Here is a 10,395-nt window from a genome sequence, read left to right on the forward strand (position 1 = left end):
AATTGGAAAACATGTCATTAATTCTAGTATATATGTTTTCACTAAAGCTTATTAAATATTTGCATTTCTGATAGCACAGTAGGGTGACTAGTCAATAATAACTTGTATATTTTAAAATAACTGAAAGAATGTAATTGAATTGTTTATAACTAAGTATAAAAGCTTGAGGGAATGGATACCCCGTTCTCCATGATGTGCTTATTTCACATGGCACGCCTGTATCAAAACATCTCTTGTACCCCATAAATGTATGCATCTACCATGTATCCACAAACATTTTTTAAATAATTTTTAAAAATAGTAAATATTTGTTTTTCTACCACGATTTTTGGCTTACATTACAGAATATTGAAAAACATATTCTGATTTTTTTCCCTTTAATCAGTATCTTAGACTATATGCGAGTGTCAGGGAACTATACTATTTTCCTCATGAGCAATCTAAAATTACCCTCCTGTTCACAACCCCTTTATGCTTCTCCCACCTTTTGCTATGGTTTTTGTTGTTTGGTTTTTAACCTCAGAGCAATTATCACACAGGCATGTAAGTTTTTTTTTTTTTTTTTTTTTGAGACAGAGTTTCACTGTATTGCTTAGACTGGAGTGGAGTGGCACAATCTGCCCGCTGCAACTTCTGCCTCCCAGGTTCAAGAGATTCTCCTGCCTCAGCCTCCTGAGTAGCTGGGATTACAGGCATGCACCACCATGCCCAGCTAATTTTTGTATTTTTAGTAGAGACATGATTTTTCCATGTTGGCCATGCTGGTCTCAAACTCCTGATCTCAGGCGATCTGCCCACCTCAGCCTCCCAAAGTGCTGAGATTACAGGAGTGAGGCCACCGTGCCCGGCAATTTAAGATTATTTTCAAACTGCATCCTTCATGGAATTTATATATGTATTTGCAACTGTATGTGTATGTATATGTATAGACACACACATCTGTATGTCGATATAGATATATCTGTCTTTCTGGAAGTACGACATCTCTTCTACAAAGGAAAGAACTGTTATGCCTATGCATACAATACACTTCTTTTTTGAAACATGTTCAGAGAATTGTTAGTCATACTTCTCATTTCAAGGCGCACACTCCTATCATCAGCCCAGCCTGCACAAAGCTCTTTTCTTCTTTATTAATTTTCCTCTTCTGATCCCCTCTCATTCCCCTTTGAATATATGTATGTGCTGCTTGGATATCTGTGTTTGATATATGTGCTGATGTGTTTGATATATATGCTACTTAAATATCTGTGTATACTTTTAAATTATGTTTTGTTTTGAGTACACATGATTTTATAAACATAGATGTACTGCATTATGTCATTTTTTAAGTCCATACTGCATTACAATATGTATACCTAGTTAATTGTTTTTAACTACAGCATATACATCTACTGTATTTTACCTATTCCATTCCTTCTGAGATAAACACTTCAGTTCCCTGCTACCACAGTGATGTTATTTTTAAAAATTATCATACAAGTCCCAGTAGAAACCCGTGCAACAGTTTCTGTGGGAGTATATATTTAGGAGAGGGATTTCTAGATCATAGGATATGTATATAAATTATTGCACTAAGGCCGGGCACAGTGGCTCACACCTGTAATCCCAGCACTTTGGGAGGCCAAGCTGGGTGGATCACAAGGTCAAGAGATTGAGACCATTCTGGCCAATATGGTGAAACCCTGTCTCTACTAAAAATACAAAAATTAGCTGGACGTAGTGGCACACACCTGTAGTCCCAGCTACTCGGGAGGCTGAGGCAGGAGAATCACTTGAATCCGGGAGGTGGAGGTTGTAGGGAGCTGAGATCACGCCACTGCACTCCAGCCTGGCAACAGAGCAAGACTGCGTCTCAAAAAACAAAATTATTTCACTAACCACTTTCTGAAATGGCTGTATCAGTTTACATTTTCATTGGTGGCCACTGTTGTTATTCTCATCAGCACTTTATTTATTTACCTTTTCTTTTGGAGACAATTTTTACAGTACCATCCACAAATAGTGGATGCATTTTTTTCCTGATTTGTGGGTTATCTTCATCATGCTGTATGCATTTACATATATCCATGAAACTGCTGCTAAGCTTTCCTGTTTTATTTTTATATGTTGCTGTGCCAAAACATAGTTTGTTTTGTTTTAGACAAGGTCCCACTCTGTTCCTCAGGCTTGAGTGCAGAGGCATGACCATGGCTCACTGTAGCCTCAATGTACGGGGCTCAAGCAATTCTCCCACTTCTGCCTTTCCAAGTAGCTAGGACTGCAGGTGCATGCCACCATACCTGGCTAATTTTTGTATTTTTGTAGAATTGGAGTTTTGCCATGTTACTGATGCTGGTCTCAAACTCCTGGCCTCAAGCAGTTCTCTTGCCTTGGCCTTTCAAACTGCTGGGGTTATAGGTGTGAGCCACTGTGCTTGACCAAAACATCTTTTTTTATTATTACTATAACTTAGTGTATCTAGTTGGGTGAGCACCCTACTCTACACGTCTTTTTCAAACTTGATCAAACTATTTGTGGACTTTTATTCTTATATAGATAAAGTTTGTGAAATTCCTTCAAAATTAAAACTATTCTGAGATTTGTATTGGAACTGCCTTGGATTTATAAGTTATATTAGTCTTGAAGGAACTACATGTTAGTGTGGTATAGTTCTTCCTTCATTTAGACTTTTTAAATTTTAAATAGAAACAGTGTCTTGCTATCTTGCCCATGCTGGTCTCAAACTCCTGGGCTCAAGCAGTCCTCCCACATTGGCCTCCCAAAGTGTTGGGATTATAGGTGTGAGCCACCACACCCCTCCTAGACGTTTTTTATGAGGTAATTTTTTACCCCATTAAGGTCCTGTGCCTTATCTGTAGTTTAATTCCTAGATACTTCCTACATTTTGTAGCTACTGTGAGTGGTACCATATTTTTAGGAATATATATATTTTTAAGAGTCTTGCTCTGTCCCCCAGGCTGGCCTACAGTGACGCAATCTTGGCTCACTGCCACCTCTGCCTCCTGAGTAGCTGGGATTACAGGCGTGCAGCACCATGCCCAGCTAATTTTTGCATTTTTAGTTGAGATGGAGTTTTGCCCTGTTGGCCAGGCTGGCCTCAAGCAATCTGCCCACCTGGGCTTCACAAGGTGTTGGGATTACGGGCATGAGCCACCACACCTGAGCCTAATCATATTTACTGTAATAGTTTGTCTACATGATCTGCTTCATCTCTTCTAATCCTTATACCTCTATTTATTTTTCCTGTTTTACTTTATTAGACAAGGTTTCAGTAGTATGTTGAAAAATGTCCTTAGTGGGCATTCTGACGTGTCTATCCTAAGTGGAATGCTTCTGAATTTTTTTCATTAAGTTTGATTTTTGTTATTGGCTTTTGGTATATAGACTTTTTCTTTTTCTTCTCTTTGAGACGGAGTTTTGCTCTTGTTGCCCGGGCTGGAATGCAATGGTGCGATCTCGGCTTACTGCAACCTCCACCTCCTGGATTCAAGTGATTCTGCTGCCTCAGCCTCCTGAATAGCTGGGGTTACAGGCCCCCGCCACCATGCCCCAGCTAATTTTTGTATTTTTAGTAGAGACGGGGTTTCACCATGTTGACTAGGCTGGTCTTGAACTTCTGTCCTCAGGAGATCTGCCCACCTCGGCCTCCTAAAGTGCTGGGATTACAAGTGTGAGCCACTGCACCCGGCTAGAGTTTTTTAAGTTAAAGAACTCTTATATTCATAGTTAAATGACCAACTTTTCTTTTTGTTTTGTTTGTTTGTTTGTTTTGTTTTTTTGAGACCGCGTTTCACTCTTGTCCCCCTGGCTGGAGTGCAATGGTGCAACCTCAGTTCCCTGCAACCTCTGCCTCCCGGGTTCAAGCAATTCTCCTGTCCCAGCCTCTGGAGTAGCTGGGATTACAGGCATGCACCACCATGCCCAGCTAATTTTTTGTATTTTTGGTAGGTTTCCCCATGCTGGCCAGGCTGGTCTCGCAAACTCCTGACCTCAAGTAATCCGCCCGCCTCGGCCTCCCAAAGTGCTAGGATTACAGGCGTGAGCCACCACACCTAGCCTGACAATTTTTTATAAATTACAGATAGGTACTAAATGCCTTCCTGAATTTATTGAGCTAGTTAAGTCGTTTTTCTCCTGTGTTTCATTAATATGGTTTATTAGATTGATACATTTTTAAGTGTTAAACCATTCTTGAATTTCTGGCTTAAATCCTTTTGAGCAGGATGTTTCATTTTTAATATGCTAGTGAACTCACTCAATTCACTAAAGCTTGATTTAGGGTTTTCAAACATCTGTGTCTATAAGTGGAAAAGGCTTTGTTTATTGTCTAAAAATGTCTGTAGGATTTTAATTTATGGAGGTGACAAATGACATAGTGAGACCAATGCCCTTTAAAAGAACATTATTGTTATGTACGTTTACTGACAGGAGGAGACATGCCATTTTATGCAGGGCTACATGGGGAAGAACCAGTTTGGATCAGGAAAAGCATAGTTCAGAGTCTTTATTATTTTATTTTTCATGGGAAAGAAAGGGAAAAAGTTTAGTATTGGCTAATTTGAACCATGTCAGTTGCCTCTGGGCTGTAGGGGTGATCACCAGTTTTTTCATATCTGGCCCTGGGCAATGAAGGCAGAGGACTGTTGATTCCTGGCTTAGGGGCCAGAGGAGATGGTTTTAAGTTTGGGCTGTGGATTGGCTGATTTACAGTTTTTAGAATATGTATCTGTTCTGCCCAGGTTTTGAGATTTAATTGTTCACGATAGTATTTTTTAAATCTTTCATCTACTGTTACTTGCATCTCTTTACTTTTCTTGATTAATCTCGCCAACAGTTTGTCCATCTCACAAAATCTTTTTAAATAACCAGCCTTTGATTTTGTTCATCTATATTTTGTTGATTTATTCTCTGATTTCTGCCCATATCCTTATTGCTTCCCTGGGTTATCTTGTCAGTCTTCTCGAGTTTCTTTTTGAGTACCATTTTAGCTGTATCTCATAAGTTTTGGCATGTAGTGTTTTCACTGTTATATGTTTATAAATATTTTGTAGTTTCCTTTATGATTTGTTTAACCTGAAGACTTACAAGTATAGCTTTTAGTTTTGACATACAGGTTTGGTTTTTTTCAAGGATATTTTTATTGCTGTTTCTATTATTTTATTTAATTTTTACTTTAAAAAAATAGAGATGGGGTCTTGCTGTGTTGTCCAGGCTTGTCTTGAACTCTTGGTCTCAAGTGATCCTACAACCTTGGCCTCCCAAAGTGTTGGGATTACAGGTTTGAGCTACTGCACTTGGCTCTTGTTTTTATTCTTATGTTTTATTGTGTTATGACTGAAGAACATAAGATTATCTGATGTATATTTTTATTCTTGATCTATTTGTTTCAGAGAGGAGTAAGTTAAAATTGCCATCTAAAATGGTTACTGTCCTTATATTTCTGAGAGTTGCTGCTTTTTATTTATTCATTTATTTAAAAAACTTTATTGAGATAAAATTCACATAGCAAGGCCAGGTGCAGTGGCTCATGCCTGTAATCCCAGCCCTTTGGGAGGCTGAGGCAGGAGAATTGCTTGAGCCCAGGAGTTCAAGACTAGCCTGGGAAACATGGTGAGACCCTGTCTCTGCAAAAAAATTTAAAAATTAATTGGACATGCCTGTGGCACATGCCTCTGGTCCCAGCCACACAGGAGGCTGAGGCAGGAGCATGACTTGAGCCCAGGAGGTCAAGGCTGCAGTGAGCATTTATTAGTACATCATTCCTTTTTATGGCTGAGTAATATTCCATTGTGTTGATATACATGTCATCTTTGTTGTTTCTACTTTTTGATTATTACTCCTGAGTAAGGCTACTGTGAACACTGGTGTACAAATTTTTGTGTGGGTATATGTTTCACTTCTCCTGAGTGCATACCTAGGAGTGGAATTGCTACGTCATATGGTAACTTTACTTTTAACTTTTTGAGAAATTGCGAGAATGTTTCCAAAGTGGCGATACCATTTTACAATTCCACCAGCAGGGTACGAGGGCACCAGTTTTTCCACATCTTTTTTTTTTTTTTTTTTCGCTCTGAGACGGAGTCTTGCTCTGTCTCCAGGCTAGAGTGCAATGGTGCAACCTCGACTCACTGCAACCTCCCAAGTAGCTGGGACTACAGATGCATGTCACCACACCCAGCTAATTTTTGTGTTTTTAGTAGAGACGGGGTTTCACCATGTTGGCCAGGATGGTCTCGATCTCTTGACCTTGTGATCTACCCGCCTCGGCCTCCCAAAGTGCTGGGATTACAGGCATGAGCCACCACGCCTGGCCATTTTGTTTTGTTTGTTTTTTTGGAGTCTCGCTCTGTCACCTGGGTTGGAGTTCAGTGGCGCGATCTCGGCTGGCTGCAATCTCCACCTCTTGGATTCAAGTGATTCTCCTGCCTCAGCCTCTGGAGTAGCTGGGATTATAGGTGCCCGCCACCATGCCTGGCTAATTTTTGTATTTTTAGTAGAGATGGGGTTTTGCTCTGTTGGCCACACTGGTCTCGAACTCCTGACCTCAGGTGAACTGCCTGCCTCAGCCTCCCAAAATGCTGGGATTACAGGTGAGAGCCACCACACTTGCCTGTTTCCACATCTTTATCAGCATTTGTGACTCTTTTTTATTTTAGCTATCCTGTTGGGTATGAAGTGGTATTCGAATGTGGGTTTGATTTGCATTTCCCCAATGTCTAATGATGTTGAGCACCTTTTCATGTGCTTTTTGGCCATTTGTATATCTTCTTTGAAATAAATTTGTATTTCTTCTTTGAAAAAAAAGTTCAACTCCTCTGTCCATTTTTTAGTTTATTTGTCTTTTTATTGTTGAATTGTAGGAATTCTTTATGGGCTGCAAGTTCCATAATAGATATATGATTACAAATACAGTTGATTCTTGAACAATACAGGGGTTAGAGATACCAACACCCGTGCAGTTGAAAACTTTTGACTACCCCAAAACTTAACTACCAGTAGCCTAATGTTGACTGGAATCCTCATTGATAAACAACTAACACACTTTTTATATGTATTATGTACTGTATTCTTACAGTTAAGCTAGATTTTTAAAAAATGTTACTAGGAAAATCAGAAGGAAGATATATAATAAAATATATTTCCTATTTATTAAGTAGAAGTGGATCATCATAAAGGTTTTCCTCTTCATCATCATCTTCACATTCAGCTGGCTGAGGAGGAGAAGGAGGGATTGGTCTTATGTTTCTGAGTGCCAGAGACAGAAGAGGTGGAGGAGGTGAAAGGTGAGGCAGGCACACTGGGTGTAACTTTTACTTAAAATCTACATAGAGATGTACCTATGCAGTTCAAACTTGTATTGTTCAAGAGTCAACTGTATTTTTTCCCATTCTGTGGGTTGTCACTTTCCTTTTTTTATTTTTTTTGAGACGGAGTTTTGCTTTTGTTACCGAGGCTGGAGTGCAGTGGCACAATCTTGGCTCACCTCCACCGCCACCTCCTGGGTTCAAGTGATTCTCCCAAATAGCTGGGATTACAGGCATGCGCAACCATGCCGGGGTAATTGTGTATTTTTAGTAGATACAGGGTTTCTCAATGTTGGTCAGGCTGGTCTCAAACTCCCGACCTCAGGTGATCTGCCTGCCTTGGCCTCCCAAAGTGTTGGGATTACAGGCGTGAGCCACACACCCAGCCTAATTTGTCACTTTCCTGATGGCTTTTGAAGCAACAATTTATTTTGATGAGATTTGAAATAATTTTTTTTTTTTTTTTTTTTTTGAGACGGAGTCTCACTCTGTTGCCCAGGCTGGACTGCAATGGCGCGATCTCAGCTCACTGCAACCTCTGCTTCCCGGGTTCAAGCGATTCTCCTGCCTCAGTCTCAAGTAGCTGGGACTACAGGTGCACACCACTGTGCCTGGCAAATTTTTGTATTTTTAGTAGAGACAGGGTTTCACTCTGTTGGCCAAGCTGTTCTTGAATTCCTGACATCATGATCTGCCCACGTCAGCCTCCCAAAGTGCTGGGATTACAGACGTGAGCCACTACACCCAGCCTATTTGTCACTTTCTTGATGGCTTTTGAAGCAACAATTTATTTTGATGAGATTTGAAATAAATTTTTTTTTCTTTTGAAACGGAGTCTCGCTCTGTTGCCCAGGCTGGAGTGCAGTGGCACAATCACAGCTCACCGCAACCTCTGCTTCCTGGGTTCAAGTGATTCTCCTGCTGCAGTCTCTCAAGTACCTGGGACTACAGGTGTGCACCACTGTGCCTGGCTAATTTTTGTGTTTTTAGTAGAGACAGGGTTTCACTCTGTTAGGCAGGCTGGTCTTGAGCTCCTGACTTCATGATCTGCCCGCCTCAGCCTCCCGAAGTGCTAGGATTACAGGCGTGAGCCATTGTGCCCAGCCTAATAGGTTTCTTTTTGTTTTTGTTTTTTTTTGTCATTTGGACTTTTGGTTTTAGCTACACAGATTTTGTCATGTGTCTTATTTAAGGTCACAAAGATTTACTTGTATGTTTTCTTCTAAGAGTTTTATAGTTTTAGCTAAATGTAAACATTTAGATTAACTGCATTTTAAGTTATTTTTTGCAAGGTAAGGTAAGGGCCCAACTTCATTCTTTTGCATATGTGTATCTAGTTGTTCCAGCACCGTTTGTTGAATAGACTGTTCTTTCCCCATTGGATTGTCTTGGTGTTGCTTTATTTACTTGAAAGATACATTGTTAAAAGCATAAATGTTTATGATTGCTATTTCTTCTTGATCTGTTCCTCAGTATCTAGTACCCTACTTTGTTCTTCACATATGTTTCTCTTTAATTCTGTTTTTCCTGATTTTATAATTACTATCAAGCTTTTGATTCATATTTGCCTGTCATATTTTTTCCCACTCATTTATTTTCAGCTTTTTTTTGAGACAGAGCCTTGCTGTGTTGCCCAGGCTGGAGTATAGTGACATGATCTCAGCTCACTGCACTGCAACCTCTGCCTCCCAGGTTCCAATGATTCTCATGCCTCAGCTATCCTGAGTAGCTGGGATTACAGGCGTGTGCCACCACACCCTGCTAATTTTTGTATTTTTTAGTAGAGATGGAATTTTGCCATGTTGACCAGGCTGGTCTCAAACTCCTGGCGTCAAGTAATTCGTCTGCCTCAGCTTCCCAGAGTGCTGGGATTACAGGCATGAACCACCGTGCCCGGCCTATTTTCAGCATTTTTATATCCTATTGTATTTAGACTCTTTTTACAGACCTCCTATTTCTGGATCTTTTAAAAATCCAATCCCAGAGTTTGTCTTCTTTTTTTCTCTCTCTCTTTCATTTAATAGGTTGAATTTTCTTTTCCTCGTTTGAAATGTACACATTTCACTGTGTTTCAGTTATAATTTTGGTCGTTTTCCCAAACCAATCTATGCTTAGATTTATATGTTTGGTTTCTTTTATTGTTGTTGTAAGTATCTTTATGTCACCCACTGTCTTCAACATAAGTACCATGGCACACTCTGGCTACCTTCTGGTTGTCTTCTCTCCCTCTCTTCCACTTGCTGCTTGCCTTGCCACTGTGTTTATATCATCTAGATGAGGTGTTGGCAAACTGTGTCTCATGTTGACATCCTGTTTTAAAATAAAGTTTTATTGGAACACAGCCTTGCCATTTGTCTGTCTGTGGCTAATTTTGTGCTACATGAATAGATGCAACAGGCCACATGGTCCATCAGCCTGTGTATTCACCGTTTGTCCCTTGAGGAAATTTGCTGACCCCTGCTCTGGATCTGTGTTAATATGATAGCCAGTAGTCTTAGAGGCTGTTTAGCTTAAGTAAAATTTAAAAATTAGTTCCTTGGTCACATTAGCCACATTTCATGTGTTCTATAGCCACATATGACTGGTGGCTAACATATTGGACAGCACAAGTAAATATTTTAGCCATTTCAGAAAGTTGTATAGCCGTGCTCTAGATTTGGTCCTGGATTGTTATGGTTGTTTTTTGTCTCATTTTTAAAGATAATATTAGGGCCAGGTGTGGTGGCTCTCATGCGTGCTGTAATCTCAGCACTTTGGGAGGCTGACGCAGGAGGATTTCTTAAACCCAGGAAGGAGTTCAAGACCAGCCTGGGTAACGTACTGAGATCTCTACAAAAAATTAAAAAATAAGCCACGTGTGGTGGCAGGTGCCTGTGGTCCCAGCTACTCGGAAGGCTGAGGTGGGAGGATTGCTTGAGCCTGGGAGCTTGAGGCTACAGTCAGTCGTGATTGCACCACTGCACTCCAGCCTGGGCAACACAGTGAGACCCTGTCTCAAAAAAAAAAAAGAATTAAGTTTTACTAAGTTGTGTATTTAGCTTTCATGTATCTCATAATATTATTATTGGGAGTACAGGTTGAGTATCCC

The 10,395-nt window shown here is 40.2% G+C and overlaps 1 protein-coding gene across 7 annotated transcripts in view; it reads left to right on the top strand.

Moving 5' to 3' along the window:
- NSRP1 (nuclear speckle splicing regulatory protein 1) overlaps positions 1-10,395 on the top strand; it is a 67,552-nt gene that overhangs the window by 23,944 nt on the left and 33,213 nt on the right. Inside the window, exon 1 of one of the 7 annotated variants that reach the window (XM_031657019.1) lies at positions 7,169-7,286. The exons of the other annotated variants lie outside the window; for them this stretch is intronic. The gene's annotated coding sequence lies outside the window, so the exon portion shown is untranslated. Of the gene's footprint in view, positions 1-7,168; positions 7,287-10,395 lie in introns of those variants that run through there. 7 annotated transcript variants of the gene reach the window in all.

The sequence above is a fragment of the Papio anubis genome, chromosome 17 (genome assembly GCF_008728515.1).
Source record: "Papio anubis isolate 15944 chromosome 17, Panubis1.0, whole genome shotgun sequence".
Lineage (NCBI taxonomy): Eukaryota > Metazoa > Chordata > Mammalia > Primates > Cercopithecidae > Papio > Papio anubis.